The sequence below is a fragment of the Salvelinus alpinus genome, chromosome 16, assembly GCF_045679555.1.
Source record: "Salvelinus alpinus chromosome 16, SLU_Salpinus.1, whole genome shotgun sequence".
In the NCBI taxonomy this organism is placed as follows: Eukaryota; Metazoa; Chordata; class Actinopteri; order Salmoniformes; family Salmonidae; genus Salvelinus; species Salvelinus alpinus.
In genome coordinates, this window is record NC_092101.1 from 2,991,288 (window position 1) to 3,013,232 (window position 21,945).

Below are 21,945 nucleotides of genomic sequence, written 5' to 3' on the forward strand. Positions count from 1 at the left end.
CCTGATTAAACAGTACTGAAAAAAAATTAACTTACAGAGTGCATCAAACATGATTTAGAGCTTGTTTTTGAAAAGTGCTTATTTCTGTATTTCAACATGATTTGGAGCTTGTTTTTGAAAAGAGCTTATTTCTGTATTTCAACATGATTTAGAGCTTGTTTTTGGAAAAGTGTTTATTTCTGTATTTCAATGTTGCAACTTGCTAAAAACTGTTCACAGTGTTCCTATCATCCTGATTAAACAGTACTGAAAAAAAAATAACTTACAGAGTGCATCAAACATGATTTAGAGCTTGTTTATGGAAAAGTGTTTATTTCTGTATTTCAACATGATTTGGAGCTTGTTTTTGAAAAGTGCTTATTTCTGTATTTCAACATGATTTGAAGCTTGTTTTTGAAAAGTGCTTATTTCTGTATTTCAACATGATTTGGAGCTTGTTTTTGAAAAGTGCTTATTTCTGTATTTCAACATGATTTGAAGCTTGTTTTTGAAAAGTGATTATTTCTGTTTTTCAACATGATTTAGAGCTTGTTTTTGGAAAAGTGTTTATTTCTGTATTTCAATGTTGCAACTTGCTAAAAACTGTTCACAGTGTTCCTATCATCCTGATTAAACAGTACTGAAAAAAAATTAACTTACAGAGTGCATCAAACATGATTTAGAGCTTGTTTTTGGAAAAGTGTTTATTTCTGTATTTCAATGTTGCAACTTGCTAAAAACTGTTCACAGTGTTCCTATCATCCTGATTAAACAGTACTGAAAAAAAAATAACTTACAGAGTGCATCAAACATGATTTAGAGCTTGTTTATGGAAAAGTGTTTATTTCTGTATTTCAACATGATTTGGAGCTTGTTTTTGAAAAGTGCTTATTTCTGTATTTCAACATGATTTGAAGCTTGTTTTTGAAAAGTGCTTATTTCTGTTTTTCAACATGATTTAGAGCTTGTTTTTGGAAAAGTGTTTATTTCTGTATTTCAATGTTGCAACTTGCTAAAAACTGTTCACAGTGTTCCTATCATCCTGATTAAACAGTACTGAAAAAAAATGAACTTACAGAGTGCATCAAACATGATTTAGAGCTTGTTTATGGAAAAGTGTTTATTTCTGTATTTCAACATGATTTGGAGTTTATTTTTTAAAAGTGCTTATTTCTGTTTTTCAACATGATTTAGAGCTTGTTTTTGGAAAAGTGTTTATTTCTGTATTTCAATGTTGCAACTTGCTAAAACCTGTCCACAGTGTTCCTATCATCCTGATTAAACAGTACTGGAAAAAAAATTAACTTACAGAGTGCATCAAACATGATTTAGAGCTTGTTTTTGAAAAGTGCTTATTTTTGTATTTCAACATGATTTGAAGCTTGTTTTTGAAAAGTGCTTATTTCTGTTTTTCAACATGATTTAGAGCTTGTTTTTGGAAAAGTGTTTATTTCTGTATTTCAATGTTGCAACTTGCTAAAAACTGTTCACAGTGTTCCTATCATCCTGATTAAACAGTACTGAAAAAAAAATAACTTACAGAGTGCATCAAACATGATTTAGAGCTTGTTTATGGAAAAGTGTTTATTTCTGTATTTCAACATGATTTGGAGTTTATTTTTTAAAAGTGCTTATTTCTGTTTTTCAACATGATTTAGAGCTTGTTTTTGGAAAAGTGTTTATTTCTGTATTTCAATGTTGCAACTTGCTAAAAACTGTCCACAGTGTTCCTATCATCCTGATTAAACAGTACCGAAAAAAAATTAACTTACAGAGTGCATCAAACATGATTTAGAGCTTGTTTATGGAAAAGTGTTTATTTCTGTATTTCAACATGATTTGGAGCTTGTTTTTGAAAAGTGCTTATTTCTGTATTTCAACATGATTTAGAGCTTGTTTTTGGAAAAGTGTTTATTTCTGTATTTCAATGTTGCAACTTGCTAAAACCTGTCCACAGTGTTCCTATCATCCTGATTAAACAGTACTGGAAAAAAAATTAACTTACAGAGTGCATCAAACATGATTTAGAGCTTGTTTTTGAAAAGTGCTTATTTTTGTATTTCAACATGATTTGGAGCTTGTTTTTGAAAAGTGCATATTTCTGTATTTCAACATGATTTAGAGCTTGTTTTTGGAAAAGTGTTTATTTCTGTATTTCAATGTTGCAACTTGCTGAAAACTGTCCACAGTGTTCCTATCATCCTGATTAAACAGTACCAAAAAAAAATTACTTACAGAGTGCATCAAACATGATTTAGAGCTTGTTTATGGAAAAGTGTTTATTTCTGTATTTCAACATGATTTGGAGCTTATTTTTGAAAAGTGCTTATTTCTGTTTTTCAACATGATTTAGAGCTTGTTTTTGGAAAAGTGTTTATTTCTGTATTTCAATGTTGCAACTTGCTAAAAACTGTCCACAGTGTTCCTATCATCCTGATTAAACAGTACCGAAAAAAAATTACTTACAGAGTGCATCAAACATGATTTAGAGCTTGTTTATGGAAAAGTGTTTATTTCTGTATTTCAACATGATTTGGAGCTTGTTTTTGAAAAGTGCTTATTTCTGTATTTCAACATGATTTAGAGCTTGTTTTTGGAAAAGTGTTTATTTCTGTATTTCAATGTTGCAACTTGCTAAAACCTGTCCACAGTGTTCCTATCATCCTGATTAAACAGTACTGGAAAAAAAATTAACTTACAGAGTGCATCAAACATGATTTAGAGCTTGTTTTTGAAAAGTGCTTATTTTTGTATTTCAACATGATTTGGAGCTTGTTTTTGAAAAGTGCATATTTCTGTATTTCAACATGATTTAGAGCTTGTTTTTGGAAAAGTGTTTATTTCTGTATTTCAATGTTGCAACTTGCTAAAAACTGTCCACAGTGTTCCTATCATCCTGATTAAACAGTACCGAAAAAAAATTACTTACAGAGTGCATCAAACATGATTTAGAGCTTGTTTATGGAAAAGTGTTTATTTCTGTATTTCAACATGATTTGGAGCTTATTTTTGAAAAGTGCTTATTTCTGTTTTTCAACATGATTTAGAGCTTGTTTTTGGAAAAGTGTTTATTTCTGTATTTCAATGTTGCAACTTGCTAAAAACTGTCCACAGTGTTCCTATCATCCTGATTAAACAGTACCGAAAAAAAATTACTTACAGAGTGCATCAAACATGATTTAGAGCTTGTTTATGGAAAAGTGTTTATTTCTGTATTTCAACATGATTTGGAGCTTGTTTTTGAAAAGTGCTTATTTCTGTATTTCAACATGATTTAGAGCTTGTTTTTGGAAAAGTGTTTATTTCTGTATTTCAATGTTGCAACTTGCTGAAAACTGTCCACAGTGTTCCTATCATCCTGATTAAACAGTACTGAAAAAAAATTAACTTACAGAGTGCATCAAACATGATTTAGAGCTTGTTTATGGAAAAGTGTTTATTTCTGTATTTCAACATGATTTGGAGCTTGTTTTTGAAAAGTGCTTATTTCTGTATTTCAACATGATTTAGAGCTTGTTTTTGGAAAAGTGTTTATTTCTGTATTTCAATGTTGCAACTTGCTAAAACCTGTCCACAGTGTTCCTATCATCCTGATTAAACAGTACTGGAAAAAAAAATTACTTACAGAGTGCATCAAACATGATTTAGAGCTTGTTTTTGAAAAGTGCTTATTTTTGTATTTCAACATGATTTGGAGCTTGTTTTTGAAAAGTGCTTATTTCTGTATTTCAACATGATTTAGAGCTTGTTTTTGGAAAAGTGTTTATTTCTGTATTTCAATGTTGCAACTTGCTGAAAACTGTCCACAGTGTTCCTATCATCCTGATTAAACAGTACTGAAAAAAATTACTTACAGAGTGCATCAAACATGATTTAGAGCTTGTTTATGGAAAAGTGTTTATTTCTGTATTTCAACATGATTTGGAGCTTGTTTTTGAAAAGTGCTTATTTCTGTATTTCAACATGATTTGAAGCTTGTTTTTGAAAAGTGCTTATTTCTGTTTTTCAACATGATTTAGAGCTTGTTTTTGGAAAAGTGTTTATTTCTGTATTTCAATGTTGCAACTTGCTAAAAACTGTCCACAGTGTTCCTATCATCCTGATTAAACAGTACTGAAAAAAAATGAACTTACAGAGTGCATCAAACATGATTTAGAGCTTGTTTATGGAAAAGTGTTTATTTCTGTATTTCAACATGATTTAGAGCTTGTTTACGGAAAAGTGTTTATTTCTGTATTTCAACGTGATTTGGAGCTTGTTTTTGGAAAAGTGTTTATTTCTGTATTTCAATGTTGCAACTTGCTGAAAACTGTCCACAGTGTTCCTATCATCCTGATTAAACAGTACTGAAAAAAAATTAACTTACAGAGTGCATCAAACATGATTTAGAGCTTGTTTATGGAAAAGTGTTTATTTCTGTATTTCAACATGATTTGGAGCTTGTTTTTGAAAAGTGCTTATTTCTGTATTTCAACATGATTTGAAGCTTGTTTTTGAAAAGTGCTTATTTCTGTTTTTCAACATGATTTAGAGCTTGTTTTTGGAAAAGTGTTTATTTCTGTATTTCAATGTTGCAACTTGCTAAAAACTGTCCACAGTGTTCCTATCATCCTGATTAAACAGTACTGAAAAAAATGAACTTACAGAGTGCATCAAACATGATTTAGAGCTTGTTTTTGAAAAGTGCTTATTTTTGTATTTCAACATGATTTGGAGCTTGTTTTTGAAAAGTGCTTATTTCTGTATTTCAACATGATTTAGAGCTTGTTTTTGGAAAAGTGTTTATTTCTGTATTTCAATGTTGCAACTTGCTAAAACCTGTCCACAGTGTTCCTATCATCCTGATTAAACAGTACTGGAAAAAAAATTAACTTACAGAGTGCATCAAACATGATTTAGAGCTTGTTTTTGAAAAGTGCTTATTTCTGTATTTCAACATGATTTGGAGCTTGTTTTTGAAAAGTGCATATTTCTGTTTTTCAACATGATTTAGAGCTTGTTTTTGGAAAAGTGTTTATTTCTGTATTTCAATGTTGCAACTTGCTGAAAACTGTCCACAGTGTTCCTATCATCCTGATTAAACAGTACCGAAAAAAAATTACTTACAGAGTGCATCAAACATGATTTAGAGCTTGTTTATGGAAAAGTGTTTATTTCTGTATTTCAACATGATTTGGAGCTTGTTTTTGAAAAGTGCTTATTTCTGTATTTCAACATGATTTAGAGCTTGTTTTTGGAAAAGTGTTTATTTCTGTATTTCAATGTTGCAACTTGCTAAAACCTGTCCACAGTGTTCCTATCATCCTGATTAAACAGTACTGGAAAAAAAAATTACTTAGAGTGCATCAAACATGATTTAGAGCTTGTTTTTGAAAAGTGCTTATTTTTGTATTTCAACATGATTTGGAGCTTGTTTTTGAAAAGTGCTTATTTCTGTATTTCAACATGATTTAGAGCTTGTTTTTGGAAAAGTGTTTATTTCTGTATTTCAATGTTGCAACTTGCTGAAAACTGTCCACAGTGTTCCTATCATCCTGATTAAACAGTACTGAAAAAAATTACTTACAGAGTGCATCAAACATGATTTAGAGCTTGTTTATGGAAAAGTGTTTATTTCTGTATTTCAACATGATTTGGAGCTTGTTTTTGAAAAGTGCTTATTTCTGTATTTCAACATGATTTGAAGCTTGTTTTTGAAAAGTGCTTATTTCTGTTTTTCAACATGATTTAGAGCTTGTTTTTGGAAAAGTGTTTATTTCTGTATTTCAATGTTGCAACTTGCTAAAAACTGTCCACAGTGTTCCTATCATCCTGATTAAACAGTACTGAAAAAAAATTAACTTACAGAGTGCATCAAACATGATTTAGAGCTTGTTTATGGAAAAGTGTTTATTTCTGTATTTCAACATGATTTAGAGCTTGTTTACGGAAAAGTGTTTATTTCTGTATTTCAACGTGATTTGGAGCTTGTTTTTGGAAAAGTGTTTATTTCTGTATTTCAATGTTGCAACTTGCTAAAAACTGTCCACAGTGTTCCTATCATCCTGATTAAACAGTACTGAAAAAAAATTAACTTACAGAGTGCATCAAACATGATTTAGAGCTTGTTTATGGAAAAGTGTTTATTTCTGTATTTCAACATGATTTAGAGCTTGTTTACGGAAAAGTGTTTATTTCTGTATTTCAACGTGATTTGGAGCTTGTTTTTGGAAAAGTGTTTATTTCTGTATTTCAATGTTGCAACTTGCTGAAAACTGTCCACAGTGTTCCTATCATCCTGATTAAACAGTACTGAAAAAAAATTAACTTACAGAGTGCATCAAACATGATTTAGAGCTTGTTTATGGAAAAGTGTTTATTTCTGTATTTCAACATGATTTGGAGCTTGTTTTTGAAAAGTGCTTATTTCTGTATTTCAACATGATTTGAAGCTTGTTTTTGAAAAGTGCTTATTTCTGTTTTTCAACATGATTTAGAGCTTGTTTTTGGAAAAGTGTTTATTTCTGTATTTCAATGTTGCAACTTGCTAAAAACTGTCCACAGTGTTCCTATCATCCTGATTAAACAGTACTGAAAAAAAATGAACTTACAGAGTGCATCAAACATGATTTAGAGCTTGTTTATGGAAAAGTGTTTATTTCTGTATTTCAACATGATTTGGAGCTTGTTTTTGAAAAGTGCTTATTTCTGTTTTTCAACATGATTTAGAGCTTGTTTTTGGAAAAGTGTTTATTTCTGTATTTCAATGTTCCAACTTGCTGAAAACTGTCCACAGTGTTCCTATCATCCTGATTAAACAGTACTGAAAAAAAATTACTTACAGAGTGCATCAAACATGATTTAGAGCTTGTTTATGGAAAAGTGTTTATTTCTGTATTTCAACATGATTTGGAGCTTGTTTTTGGAAAAGTGTTTATTTCTGTATTTCAATGTTGCAACTTGCTGAAAACTGTCCACAGTGTTCCTATCATCCTGATTAAACAGTACTGAAAAAAAATTAACTTACAGAGTGCATCAAACATGATTTAGAGCTTGTTTATGGAAAAGTGTTTATTTCTGTATTTCAACATGATTTGGAGCTTGTTTTTGAAAAGTGCTTATTTCTGTATTTCAACATGATTTGAAGCTTGTTTTTGAAAAGTGCTTATTTCTGTTTTTCAACATGATTTAGAGCTTGTTTTTGGAAAAGTGTTTATTTCTGTATTTCAATGTTGCAACTTGCTAAAAACTGTCCACAGTGTTCCTATCATCCTGATTAAACAGTACTGAAAAAAAATGAACTTACAGAGTGCATCAAACATGATTTAGAGCTTGTTTATGGAAAAGTGTTTATTTCTGTATTTCAACATGATTTGGAGCTTGTTTTTGAAAAGTGCTTATTTCTGTATTTCAACATGATTTAGAGCTTGTTTTTGGAAAAGTGTTTATTTCTGTATTTCAATGTTGCAACTTGCTGAAAACTGTCCACAGTGTTCCTATCATCCTGATTAAACAGTACTGAAAAAAAAATAATTTACAGAGTGCATCAAACATGATTTAGAGCTTGTTTATGGAAAAGTGTTTATTTCTGTATTTCAACATGATTTGGAGCTTGTTTTTGAAAAGTGCTTATTTCTGTATTTCAACATGATTTAGAGCTTGTTTTTGGAAAAGTGTTTATTTCTGTATTTCAATGTTGCAACTTGCTAAAAACTGTCCACAGTGTTCCTATCATCCTGATTAAACAGTACTGAAAAAAAATTACTTACAGAGTGCATCAAACATGATTTAGAGCTTGTTTACGGAAAAGTGTTTATTTCTGTATTTCAACGTGATTTGGAGCTTGTTTTTGGAAAAGTGTTTATTTCTGTATTTCAATGTTGCAACTTGCTGAAAACTGTCCACAGTGTTCCTATCATCCTGATTAAACAGTACTGAAAAAAAATTAACTTACAGAGTGCATCAAACATGATTTAGAGCTTGTTTATGGAAAAGTGTTTATTTCTGTATTTCAACATGATTTGGAGCTTGTTTTTGAAAAGTGCTTATTTCTGTATTTCAACATGATTTGAAGCTTGTTTTTGAAAAGTGCTTATTTCTGTTTTTCAACATGATTTAGAGCTTGTTTTTGGAAAAGTGTTTATTTCTGTATTTCAATGTTGCAACTTGCTAAAAACTGTCCACAGTGTTCCTATCATCCTGATTAAACAGTACTGAAAAAAAATGAACTTACAGAGTGCATCAAACATGATTTAGAGCTTGTTTATGGAAAAGTGTTTATTTCTGTATTTCAACATGATTTGGAGCTTGTTTTTGAAAAGTGCTTATTTCTGTATTTCAACATGATTTAGAGCTTGTTTTTGGAAAAGTGTTTATTTCTGTATTTCAATGTTGCAACTTGCTGAAAACTGTCCACAGTGTTCCTATCATCCTGATTAAACAGTACTGAAAAAAAATTAATTTACAGAGTGCATCAAACATGATTTAGAGCTTGTTTATGGAAAAGTGTTTATTTCTGTATTTCAACATGATTTGGAGCTTGTTTTTGAAAAGTGCTTATTTCTGTATTTCAACATGATTTAGAGCTTGTTTTTGGAAAAGTGTTTATTTCTGTATTTCAATGTTGCAACTTGCTAAAACCTGTCCACAGTGTTCCTATCATCCTGATTAAACAGTACTGGAAAAAAAAATTACTTACAGAGTGCATCAAACATGATTTAGAGCTTGTTTTTGAAAAGTGCTTATTTTTGTATTTCAACATGATTTGGAGCTTGTTTTTGAAAAGTGCTTATTTCTGTATTTCAACATGATTTAGAGCTTGTTTTTGGAAAAGTGTTTATTTCTGTATTTCAATGTTGCAACTTGCTGAAAACTGTCCACAGTGTTCCTATCATCCTGATTAAACAGTACTGAAAAAAAATTACTTACAGAGTGCATCAAACATGATTTAGAGCTTGTTTACGGAAAAGTGTTTATTTCTGTATTTCAACGTGATTTGGAGCTTGTTTTTGGAAAAGTGTTTATTTCTGTATTTCAATGTTGCAACTTGCTGAAAACTGTCCACAGTGTTCCTATCATCCTGATTAAACAGTACTGAAAAGAAATTAACTTACAGAGTGCATCAAACATGATTTAGAGCTTGTTTATGGAAAAGTGTTTATTTCTGTATTTCAACATGATTTGGAGCTTGTTTTTGAAAAGTGCTTATTTCTGTATTTCAACATGATTTGAAGCTTGTTTTTGAAAAGTGCTTATTTCTGTTTTTCAACATGATTTAGAGCTTGTTTTTGGAAAAGTGTTTATTTCTGTATTTCAATGTTGCAACTTGCTAAAAACTGTCCACAGTGTTCCTATCATCCTGATTAAACAGTACTGAAAAAAAATGAACTTACAGAGTGCATCAAACATGATTTAGAGCTTGTTTATGGAAAAGTGTTTATTTCTGTATTTCAACATGATTTGGAGATTGTTTTTGAAAAGTGCTTATTTCTGTTTTTCAACATGATTTAGAGCTTGTTTTTGGAAAAGTGTTTATTTCTGTATTTCAATGTTGCAACTTGCTGAAAACTGTCCACAGTGTTCCTATCATCCTGATTAAACAGTACCGAAAAAAAATTAACTTACAGAGTGCATCAAACATGATTTAGAGCTTGTTTATGGAAAAGTGTTTATTTCTGTATTTCAACATGATTTGGAGCTTGTTTTTGAAAAGTGCTTATTTCTGTATTTCAACATGATTTAGAGCTTGTTTTTGGAAAAGTGTTTATTTCTGTATTTCAATGTTGCAACTTGCTGAAAACTGTCCACAGTGTTCCTATCATCCTGATTAAACAGTACTGAAAAAAAATTAACTTACAGAGTGCATCAAACATGATTTAGAGCTTGTTTATGGAAAAGTGTTTATTTCTGTATTTCAACATGATTTGGAGCTTGTTTTTGAAAAGTGCTTATTTCTGTATTTCAACATGATTTAGAGCTTGTTTTTGGAAAAGTGTTTATTTCTGTATTTCAATGTTGCAACTTGCTAAAACCTGTCCACAGTGTTCCTATCATCCTGATTAAACAGTTCTGGAAAAAGAAATTACTTACAGAGTGCATCAAACATGATTTAGAGCTTGTTTTTGAAAAGTGCTTATTTTTGTATTTCAACATGATTTGGAGCTTGTTTTTGAAAAGTGCTTATTTCTGTATTTCAACATGATTTAGAGCTTGTTTTTGGAAAAGTGTTTATTTCTGTATTTCAATGTTGCAACTTGCTAAAACCTGTCCACAGTGTTCCTATCATCCTGATTAAACAGTACTGGAAAAAAAAATTACTTACAGAGTGCATCAAACATGATTTAGAGCTTGTTTTTGAAAAGTGCTTATTTTTGTATTTCAACATGATTTGGAGCTTGTTTTTGAAAAGTGCTTATTTCTGTATTTCAACATGATTTAGAGCTTGTTTTTGGAAAAGTGTTTATTTCTGTATTTCAATGTTGCAACTTGCTGAAAACTGTCCACAGTGTTCCTATCATCCTGATTAAACAGTACTGAAAAAAAATTTACTTACAGAGTGCATCAAACATGATTTAGAGCTTGTTTATGGAAAAGTGTTTATTTCTGTATTTCAACATGATTTGGAGCTTGTTTTTGAAAAGTGCTTATTTCTGTATTTCAACATGATTTAGAGCTTGTTTTTGGAAAAGTGTTTATTTCTGTATTTCAATGTTGCAACTTGCTGAAAACTGTCCACAGTGTTCCTATCATCCTGATTAAACAGTACTGAAAAAAAATTTACTTACAGAGTGCATCAAACATGATTTAGAGCTTGTTTATGGAAAAGTGTTTATTTCTGTATTTCAACATGATTTGGAGCTTGTTTTTGAAAAGTGCTTATTTCTGTATTTCAACATGATTTAGAGCTTGTTTTTGGAAAAGTGTTTATTTCTGTATTTCAATGTTGCAACTTGCTAAAAACTGTCCACAGTGTTCCTATCATCCTGATTAAACAGTACCGAAAAAAAATTACTTACAGAGTGCATCAAACATGATTTGGAGCTTGTTTTTGGAAAAGTGTTTATTTCTGTATTTCAACATGATTTAGAGCTTGTTTTTGGAAAAGTGTTTATTTCTGTATTTCAACGTGATTTGGAGCTTGTTTTTGGAAAAGTGTTTATTTCTGTATTTCAATGTTGCAACTTGCTGAAAACTGTCCACAGTGTTCCTATCATCCTGATTAAACAGTACTGAAAAAAAATTAACTTACAGAGTGCATCAAACATGATTTAGAGCTTGTTTATGGAAAAGTGTTTATTTCTGTATTTCAACATGATTTGGAGCTTGTTTTTGAAAAGTGCTTATTTCTGTATTTCAACATGATTTAGAGCTTGTTTTTGGAAAAGTGTTTATTTCTGTATTTCAATGTTGCAACTTGCTAAAAACTGTCCACAGTGTTCCTATCATCCTGATTAAACAGTACTGGAAAAAAAATTACTTACAGAGTGCATCAAACATGATTTAGAGCTTGTTTTTGAAAAGTGCTTATTTTTGTATTTCAACATGATTTGGAGCTTGTTTTTGAAAAGTGCTTATTTCTGTATTTCAACATGATTTAGAGCTTGTTTTTGGAAAAGTGTTTATTTCTGTATTTCAATGTTGCAACTTGCTGAAAACTGTCCACAGTGTTCCTATCATCCTGATTAAACAGTACCAAAAAAATCACTTACAGAGTGCATCAAACATGATTTAGAGCTTGTTTATGGAAAAGTGTTTATTTCTGTATTTCAACATGATTTGGAGCTTATTTTTGGAAAAGTGTTTATTTCTGTATTTCAACATGATTTGGAGCTTGTTTTTGGAAAAGTGTTTATTTCTGTATTTCAATGTTGCAACCTGCTGAAAACTGTCCACAGTGTTCCTATCATCCTGATTAAACAGTACTGAAAAAAAATTAACTTACAGAGTGCATCAAACATGATTTAGAGCTTGTTTATGGAAAAGTGTTTATTTCTGTATTTCAACATGATTTGGAGCTTGTTTTTGAAAAGTGCTTATTTCTGTATTTCAACATGATTTGAAGCTTGTTTTTGAAAAGTGCTTATTTCTGTTTTTCAACATGATTTAGAGCTTGTTTTTGGAAAAGTGTTTATTTCTGTATTTCAATGTTGCAACTTGCTAAAAACTGTCCACAGTGTTCCTATCATCCTGATTAAACAGTACTGAAAAAAAATGAACTTACAGAGTGCATCAAACATGATTTAGAGCTTGTTTATGGAAAAGTGTTTATTTCTGTATTTCAACATGATTTGGAGCTTGTTTTTGAAAAGTGCTTATTTCTGTTTTTCAACATGATTTAGAGCTTGTTTTTGGAAAAGTGTTTATTTCTGTATTTCAATGTTGCAACTTGCTAAAAACTGTCCACAGTGTTCCTATCATCCTGATTAAACAGTACCGAAAAAAAATTAACTTACAGAGTGCATCAAACATGATTTAGAGCTTGTTTATGGAAAAGTGTTTATTTCTGTATTTCAACATGATTTGGAGCTTGTTTTTGAAAAGTGCTTATTTCTGTATTTCAACATGATTTAGAGCTTCTTTTTGGAAAAGTGTTTATTTCTGTATTTCAATGTTGCAACTTGCTGAAAACTGTCCACAGTGTTCCAATCATCCTGATTAAACAGTACTGAAAAAAAATTAACTTACAGAGTGCATCAAACATGATTTAGAGCTTGTTTATGGAAAAGTGTTTATTTCTGTATTTCAACATGATTTGGAGCTTGTTTTTGAAAAGTGCTTATTTCTGTATTTCAACATGATTTAGAGCTTGTTTTTGAAAAGTGCTTATTTCTGTTTTTCAACATGATTTAGAGCTTGTTTTTGGAAAAGTGTTTATTTCTGTATTTCAATGTTGCAACTTGCTAAAAACTGTCCACAGTGTTCCTATCATCCTGATTAAACAGTACCGAAAAAAAATTAACTTACAGAGTGCATCAAACATGATTTAGAGCTTGTTTATGGAAAAGTGTTTATTTCTGTATTTCAACATGATTTGGAGCTTGTTTTTGAAAAGTGCTTATTTCTGTATTTCAACATGATTTAGAGCTTCTTTTTGGAAAAGTGTTTATTTCTGTATTTCAATGTTGCAACTTGCTGAAAACTGTCCACAGTGTTCCTATCATCCTGATTAAACAGTACTGAAAAAAAATTAACTTACAGAGTGCATCAAACATGATTTAGAGCTTGTTTATGGAAAAGTGTTTATTTCTGTATTTCAACATGATTTGGAGCTTGTTTTTGAAAAGTGCTTATTTCTGTATTTCAACATGATTTAGAGCTTGTTTTTGAAAAGTGCTTATTTCTGTTTTTCAACATGATTTAGAGCTTGTTTTTGGAAAAGTGTTTATTTCTGTATTTCAATGTTGCAACTTGCTGAAAACTGTCCACAGTGTTCCTATCATCCTGATTAAACAGTACTGAAAAAAAATGAACTTACAGAGTGCATCAAACATGATTTAGAGCTTGTTTATGGAAAAGTGTTTATTTCTGTATTTCAACATGATTTGGAGCTTGTTTTTGAAAAGTGCTTATTTCTGTTTTTCAACATGATTTGGAGCTTGTTTTTGGAAAAGTGCTTATTTCTGTATTTCAACATGATTTAGAGCTTGTTTTTGGAAAAGTGTTTATTTCTGTATTTCAATGTTGCAACTTGCTGTAAACTGTCCACAGTGTTCCTATCATCCTGATTAAACAGTACTGAAAAAAAATTAACTTACAGAGTGCATCAAACATGATTTAGAGCTTGTTTATGGAAAAGTGTTTATTTCTGTATTTCAACATGATTTGGAGCTTGTTTTTGAAAAGTGCTTATTTCTGTATTTCAACATGATTTGAAGCTTGTTTTTGAAAAGTGCTTATTTCTGTTTTTCAACATGATTTAGAGCTTGTTTTTGGAAAAGTGTTTATTTCTGTATTTCAATGTTGCAACTTGCTAAAAACTGTCCACAGTGTTCCTATCATCCTGATTAAACAGTACTGAAAAAAAATGAACTTACAGAGTGCATCAAACATGATTTAGAGCTTGTTTATGGAAAAGTGTTTATTTCTGTATTTCAACATGATTTGGAGCTTGTTTTTGAAAAGTGCTTATTTCTGTTTTTCAACATGATTTAGAGCTTGTTTTTGGAAAAGTGTTTATTTCTGTATTTCAATGTTGCAACTTGCTGAAAACTGTCCACAGTGTTCCTATCATCCTGATTAAACAGTACTGAAAAAAAATTAACTTACAGAGTGCATCAAACATGATTTAGAGCTTGTTTATGGAAAAGTGTTTATTTCTGTATTTCAATGTTGCAACTTGCTGAAAACTGTCCACAGTGTTCCTATCATCCTGATTAAACAGTACTGAAAAAAAATTAACTTACAGAGTGCATCAAACATGATTTAGAGCTTGTTTATGGAAAAGTGTTTATTTCTGTATTTCAACATGATTTGGAGCTTGTTTTTGAAAAGTGCTTATTTCTGTATTTCAACATGATTTAGAGCTTGTTTTTGGAAAAGTGTTTATTTCTGTATTTCAATGTTGCAACTTGCTGAAAACTGTCCACAGTGTTCCTATCATCCTGATTAAACAGTACCGAAAAAAAAACTCACTTACAGAGTGCATCAAACATGATTTAGAGCTTGTTTATGGAAAAGTGTTTATTTCTGTATTTCAACATGATTTGGAGCTTGTTTTTGAAAAGTGCTTATTTCTGTATTTCAACATGATTTGGAGCTTGTTTTTGGAAAAGTGTTTATTTCTGTATTTCAATGTTGCAACTTGCTGAAAACTGTCCACAGTGTTCCTATCATCCTGATTAAACAGTACTGAAAAAAAATTAACTTACAGAGTGCATCAAACATGATTTAGAGCTTGTTTATGGAAAAGTGTTTATTTCTGTATTTCAACATGATTTGGAGCTTGTTTTTGAAAAGTGCTTATTTCTGTATTTCAACATGATTTGAAGCTTGTTTTTGAAAAGTGCTTATTTCTGTTTTTCAACATGATTTAGAGCTTGTTTTTGGAAAAGTGTTTATTTCTGTATTTCAATGTTGCAACTTGCTGAAAACTGTCCACAGTGTTCCTATCATCCTGATTAAACAGTACTGAAAAAAAATTTACTTACAGAGTGCATCAAACATGATTTAGAGCTTGTTTATGGAAAAGTGTTTATTTCTGTATTTCAACATGATTTGGAGCTTGTTTTTGAAAAGTGCTTATTTCTGTATTTCAACATGATTTAGAGCTTGTTTATGGAAAAGTGTTTATTTCTGTATTTCAATGTTGCAACTTGCTGAAAACTGTCCACAGTGTTCCTATCATCCTGATTAAACAGTACCAAAAAAAAAAATCACTTACAGAGTGCATCAAACATGATTTAGAGCTTGTTTATGGAAAAGTGTTTATTTCTGTATTTCAACATGATTTGGAGCTTGTTTTTGAAAAGTGCTTATTTCTGTATTTCAACATGATTTGAAGCTTGTTTTTGAAAAGTGCTTATTTCTGTTTTTCAACATGATTTAGAGCTTGTTTTTGGAAAAGTGTTTATTTCTGTATTTCAATGTTGCAACTTGCTGAAAACTGTCCACAGTGTTCCTATCATCCTGATTAAACAGTACTGAAAAAAAATTTACTTACAGAGTGCATCAAACATGATTTAGAGCTTGTTTATGGAAAAGTGTTTATTTCTGTATTTCAACATGATTTGGAGCTTGTTTTTGAAAAGTGCTTATTTCTGTATTTCAACATGATTTAGAGCTTGTTTTTGGAAAAGTGTTTATTTCTGTATTTCAATGTTGCAACTTGCTAAAAACTGTCCACAGTGTTCCTATCATCCTGATTAAACAGTACCGAAAAAAAATTACTTACAGAGTGCATCAAACATGATTTAGAGCTTGTTTATGGAAAAGTGTTTATTTCTGTATTTCAACATGATTTGGAGCTTATTTTTGGAAAAGTGTTTATTTCTGTATTTCAACGTGATTTGGAGCTTGTTTTTGGAAAAGTGTTTATTTCTGTATTTCAATGTTGCAACTTGCTGAAAACTGTCCACAGTGTTCCTATCATCCTGATTAAACAGTACTGAAAAAAAATTAACTTACAGAGTGCATCAAACATGATTTAGAGCTTGTTTATGGAAAAGTGTTTATTTCTGTATTTCAACATGATTTGGAGCTTGTTTTTGAAAAGTGCTTATTTCTGTATTTCAACATGATTTAGAGCTTGTTTTTGGAAAAGTGTTTATTTCTGTATTTCAATGTTGCAACTTGCTAAAAACTGTCCACAGTGTTCCTATCATCCTGATTAAACAGTACTGGAAAAAAAATTACTTACAGAGTGCATCAAACATGATTTAGAGCTTGTTTTTGAAAAGTGCTTATTTTTGTATTTCAACATGATTTGGAGCTTGTTTTTGAAAAGTGCTTATTTCTGTATTTCAACATGATTTAGAGCTTGTTTTTGGAAAAGTGTTTATTTCTGTATTTCAATGTTGCAACTTGCTAAAAACTGTCCACAGTGTTCCTATCATCCTGATTAAACAGTACCGAAAAAAAATTACTTACAGAGTGCATCAAACATGATTTAGAGCTTGTTTATGGAAAAGTGTTTATTTCTGTATTTCAACATGATTTGGAGCTTATTTTTGGAAAAGTGTTTATTTCTGTATTTCAACATGATTTGGAGCTTGTTTTTGGAAAAGTGTTTATTTCTGTATTTCAATGTTGCAACTTGCTGAAAACTGTCCACAGTGTTCCTATCATCCTGATTAAACAGTACTGAAAAAAAATTAACTTACAGAGTGCATCAAACATGATTTAGAGCTTGTTTATGGAAAAGTGTTTATTTCTGTATTTCAACATGATTTGGAGCTTGTTTTTGAAAAGTGCTTATTTCTGTATTTCAACATGATTTGAAGCTTGTTTTTGAAAAGTGCTTATTTCTGTTTTTCAACATGATTTAGAGCTTGTTTTTGGAAAAGTGTTTATTTCTGTATTTCAATGTTGCAACTTGCTAAAAACTGTCCACAGTGTTCCTATCATCCTGATTAAACAGTACTGAAAAAAAATGAACTTACAGAGTGCATCAAACATGATTTAGAGCTTGTTTATGGAAAAGTGTTTATTTCTGTATTTCAACATGATTTGGAGCTTGTTTTTGAAAAGTGCTTATTTCTGTTTTTCAACATGATTTAGAGCTTGTTTTTGGAAAAGTGTTTATTTCTGTATTTCAATGTTGCAACTTGCTAAAAACTGTCCACAGTGTTCCTATCATCCTGATTAAACAGTACCGAAAAAAAATTAACTTACAGAGTGCATCAAACATGATTTAGAGCTTGTTTATGGAAAAGTGTTTATTTCTGTATTTCAACATGATTTGGAGCTTGTTTTTGAAAAGTGCTTATTTCTGTATTTCAACATGATTTGGAGCTTCTTTTTGGAAAAGTGTTTATTTCTGTATTTCAATGTTGCAACTTGCTGAAAACTGTCCACAGTGTTCCAATCATCCTGATTAAACAGTACTGAAAAAAAATTCACTTACAGAGTGCATCAAACATGATTTAGAGCTTGTTTATGGAAAAGTGTTTATTTCTGTATTTCAACATGATTTGGAGCTTGTTTTTGAAAAGTGCTTATTTCTGTATTTCAACATGATTTAGAGCTTGTTTTTGAAAAGTGCTTATTTCTGTTTTTCAACATGATTTAGAGCTTGTTTTTGGAAAAGTGTTTATTTCTGTATTTCAATGTTGCAACTTGCTAAAAACTGTCCACAGTGTTCCTATCATCCTGATTAAACAGTACCGAAAAAAAATTAACTTACAGAGTGCATCAAACATGATTTAGAGCTTGTTTATGGAAAAGTGTTTATTTCTGTATTTCAACATGATTTGGAGCTTGTTTTTGAAAAGTGCTTATTTCTGTATTTCAACATGATTTAGAGCTTCTTTTTGGAAAAGTGTTTATTTCTGTATTTCAATGTTGCAACTTGCTGAAAACTGTCCACAGTGTTCCTATCATCCTGATTAAACAGTACTGAAAAAAAATTAACTTACAGAGTGCATCAAACATGATTTAGAGCTTGTTTATGGAAAAGTGTTTATTTCTGTATTTCAACATGATTTGGAGCTTGTTTTTGAAAAGTGCTTATTTCTGTATTTCAACATGATTTGAAGCTTGTTTTTGAAAAGTGCTTATTTCTGTTTTTCAACATGATTTAGAGCTTGTTTTTGGAAAAGTGTTTATTTCTGTATTTCAATGTTGCAACTTGCTAAAAACTGTCCACAGTGTTCCTATCATCCTGATTAAACAGTACTGAAAAAAAATGAACTTACAGAGTGCATCAAACATGATTTAGAGCTTGTTTATGGAAAAGTGTTTATTTCTGTATTTCAACATGATTTGGAGCTTGTTTTTGAAAAGTGCTTATTTCTGTTTTTCAACATGATTTAGAGCTTGTTTTTGGAAAAGTGTTTATTTCTGTATTTCAATGTTGCAACTTGCTAAAAACTGTCCACAGTGTTCCTATCATCCTGATTAAACAGTACCGAAAAAAAATTAACTTACAGAGTGCATCAAACATGATTTAGAGCTTGTTTATGGAAAAGTGTTTATTTCTGTATTTCAACATGATTTGGAGCTTGTTTTTGAAAAGTGCTTATTTCTGTATTTCAACATGATTTAGAGCTTCTTTTTGGAAAAGTGTTTATTTCTGTATTTCAATGTTGCAACTTGCTGAAAACTGTCCACAGTGTTCCTATCATCCTGATTAAACAGTACTGAAAAAAAATTCACTTACAGAGTGCATCAAACATGATTTAGAGCTTGTTTATGGAAAAGTGTTTATTTCTGTATTTCAACATGATTTGGAGCTTGTTTTTGAAAAGTGCTTATTTCTGTATTTCAACATGATTTAGAGCTTGTTTTTGAAAAGTGCTTATTTCTGTTTTTCAACATGATTTAGAGCTTGTTTTTGGAAAAGTGTTTATTTCTGTATTTCAATGTTGCAACTTGCTAAAAACTGTCCACAGTGTTCCTATCATCCTGATTAAACAGTACCGAAAAAAAATTAACTTACAGAGTGCATCAAACATGATTTAGAGCTTGTTTATGGAAAAGTGTTTATTTCTGTATTTCAACATGATTTGGAGCTTGTTTTTGAAAAGTGCTTATTTCTGTATTTCAACATGATTTAGAGCTTCTTTTTGGAAAAGTGTTTATTTCTGTATTTCAATGTTGCAACTTGCTGAAAACTGTCCACAGTGTTCCTATCATCCTGATTAAACAGTACCGAAAAAAAATTACTTACAGAGTGCATCAAACATGATTTAGAGCTTGTTTATGGAAAAGTGTTTATTTCTGTATTTCAACATGATTTGGAGCTTGTTTTTGGAAAAGTGTTTATTTCTGTATTTCAACGTGATTTGGAGCTTGTTTTTGGAAAAGTGTTTATTTCTGTATTTCAATGTTGCAACTTGCTGAAAACTGTCCACAGTGTTCCTATCATCCTGATTAAACAGTACTGAAAAAAAATTAACTTACAGAGTGCATCAAACATGATTTAGAGCTTGTTTATGGAAAAGTGTTTATTTCTGTATTTCAACATGATTTGGAGCTTGTTTTTGAAAAGTGCTTATTTCTGTATTTCAACATGATTTGAAGCTTGTTTTTGAAAAGTGCTTATTTCTGTTTTTCAACATGATTTAGAGCTTGTTTTTGGAAAAGTGTTTATTTCTGTATTTCAATGTTGCAACTTGCTGAAAACTGTCCACAGTGTTCCTATCATCCTGATTAAACAGTACTGAAAAAAAATTTGCTTACAGAGTGCATCAAACATGATTTAGAGCTTGTTTATGGAAAAGTGTTTATTTCTGTATTTCAACATGATTTGGAGCTTGTTTTTGAAAAGTGCTTATTTCTGTATTTCAACATGATTTAGAGCTTGTTTTTGGAAAAGTGTTTATTTCTGTATTTCAATGTTGCAACTTGCTAAAAACTGTCCACAGTGTTCCTATCATCCTGATTAAACAGTACTGAAAAAAAATTCACTTACAGAGTGCATCAAACATGATTTAGAGCTTGTTTATGGAAAAGTGTTTATTTCTGTATTTCAACATGATTTGGAGCTTGTTTTTGAAAAGTGCTTATTTCTGTATTTCAACATGATTTGAAGCTTGTTTTTGAAAAGTGCTTATTTCTGTTTTTCAACATGATTTAGAGCTTGTTTTTGGAAAAGTGTTTATTTCTGTATTTCAATGTTGCAACTTGCTGAAAACTGTCCACAGTGTTCCTATCATCCTGATTAAACAGTACTGAAAAAAAATTTACTTACAGAGTGCATCAAACATGATTTAGAGCTTGTTTATGGAAAAGTGTTTATTTCTGTATTTCAACATGATTTGGAGCTTGTTTTTGAAAAGTGCTTATTTCTGTATTTCAACATGATTTAGAGCTTGTTTTTGGAAAAGTGTTTATTTCTGTATTTCAATGTTGCAACTTGCTAAAAACTGTCCACAGTGTTCCTATCATCCTGATTAAACAGTACCGAAAAAAAATTACTTACAGAGTGCATCAAACATGATTTAGAGCTTGTTTATGGAAAAGTGTTTATTTCTGTATTTCAACATGATTTGGAGCTTATTTTTGGAAAAGTGTTTATTTCTGTATTTCAACGTGATTTGGAGTGTTTTTGCAACTTTTATTTCTGGATTTCAATGTTGCAACTTGCTGAAAACTGTCCACAGTGTTCCTATCATCCTGATTAAACAGTACTGAAAAAAAATTAACTTACAGAGTGCATCAAACATGATTTAGAGCTTGTTTATGGAAAAGTGTTTATTTCTGTATTTCAACATGATTTGGAGCTTGTTTTTGAAAAGTGCTTATTTCTGTATTTCAACATGATTTAGAGCTTGTTTTTGGAAAAGTGTTTATTTCTGTATTTCAATGTTGCAACTTGCTAAAAACTGTCCACAGTGTTCCTATCATCCTGATTAAACAGTACTGGAAAAAAAATTACTTACAGAGTGCATCAAACATGATTTAGAGCTTGTTTTTGAAAAGTGCTTATTTTTGTATTTCAACATGATTTGGAGCTTGTTTTTGAAAAGTGCTTATTTCTGTATTTCAACATGATTTAGAGCTTGTTTTTGGAAAAGTGTTTATTTCTGTATTTCAATGTTGCAACTTGCTGAAAACTGTCCACAGTGTTCCTATCATCCTGATTAAACAGTACCGAAAAAAAATTACTTACAGAGTGCATCAAACATGATTTAGAGCTTGTTTATGGAAAAGTGTTTATTTCTGTATTTCAACATGATTTGGAGCTTATTTTTGGAAAAGTGTTTATTTCTGTATTTCAACGTGATTTGGAGCTTGTTTTTGGAAAAGTGTTTATTTCTGTATTTCAATGTTGCAACTTGCTGAAAACTGTCCACAGTGTTCCTATCATCCTGATTAAACAGTACTGAAAAAAAATTAACTTACAGAGTGCATCAAACATGATTTAGAGCTTGTTTATGGAAAAGTGTTTATTTCTGTATTTCAACATGATTTGGAGCTTGTTTTTGAAATGTGCTTATTTCTGTATTTCAACATGATTTGCTTGTTTTTGAAAAGTGCTTATTTCTGTTTTTCAACATGATTTAGAGCTTGTTTTTGGAAAAGTGTTTATTTCTGTATTTCAATGTTGCAACTTGCTAAAAACTGTCCACAGTGTTCCTATCATCCTGATTAAACAGTACTGAAAAAAAATTCACTTACAGAGTGCATCAAACATGATTTAGAGCTTGTTTATGGAAAAGTGTTTATTTCTGTATTTCAACATGATTTGGAGCTTGTTTTTGAAAAGTGCTTATTTCTGTTTTTCAACATGATTTAGAGCTTGTTTTTGGAAAAGTGTTTATTTCTGTATTTCAATGTTGCAACTTGCTAAAAACTGTCCACAGTGTTCCTATCATCCTGATTAAACAG

At 30.5% G+C, this 21,945-nt stretch overlaps 1 protein-coding gene across 29 annotated transcripts in view; it reads right to left on the reverse strand.

Moving 5' to 3' along the window:
- The window catches only part of adgrl2a (adhesion G protein-coupled receptor L2a), a 531,217-nt gene that overhangs the window by 179,265 nt on the left and 330,007 nt on the right, over nt 1-21,945 (reverse strand). The window lies entirely within an intron of this gene.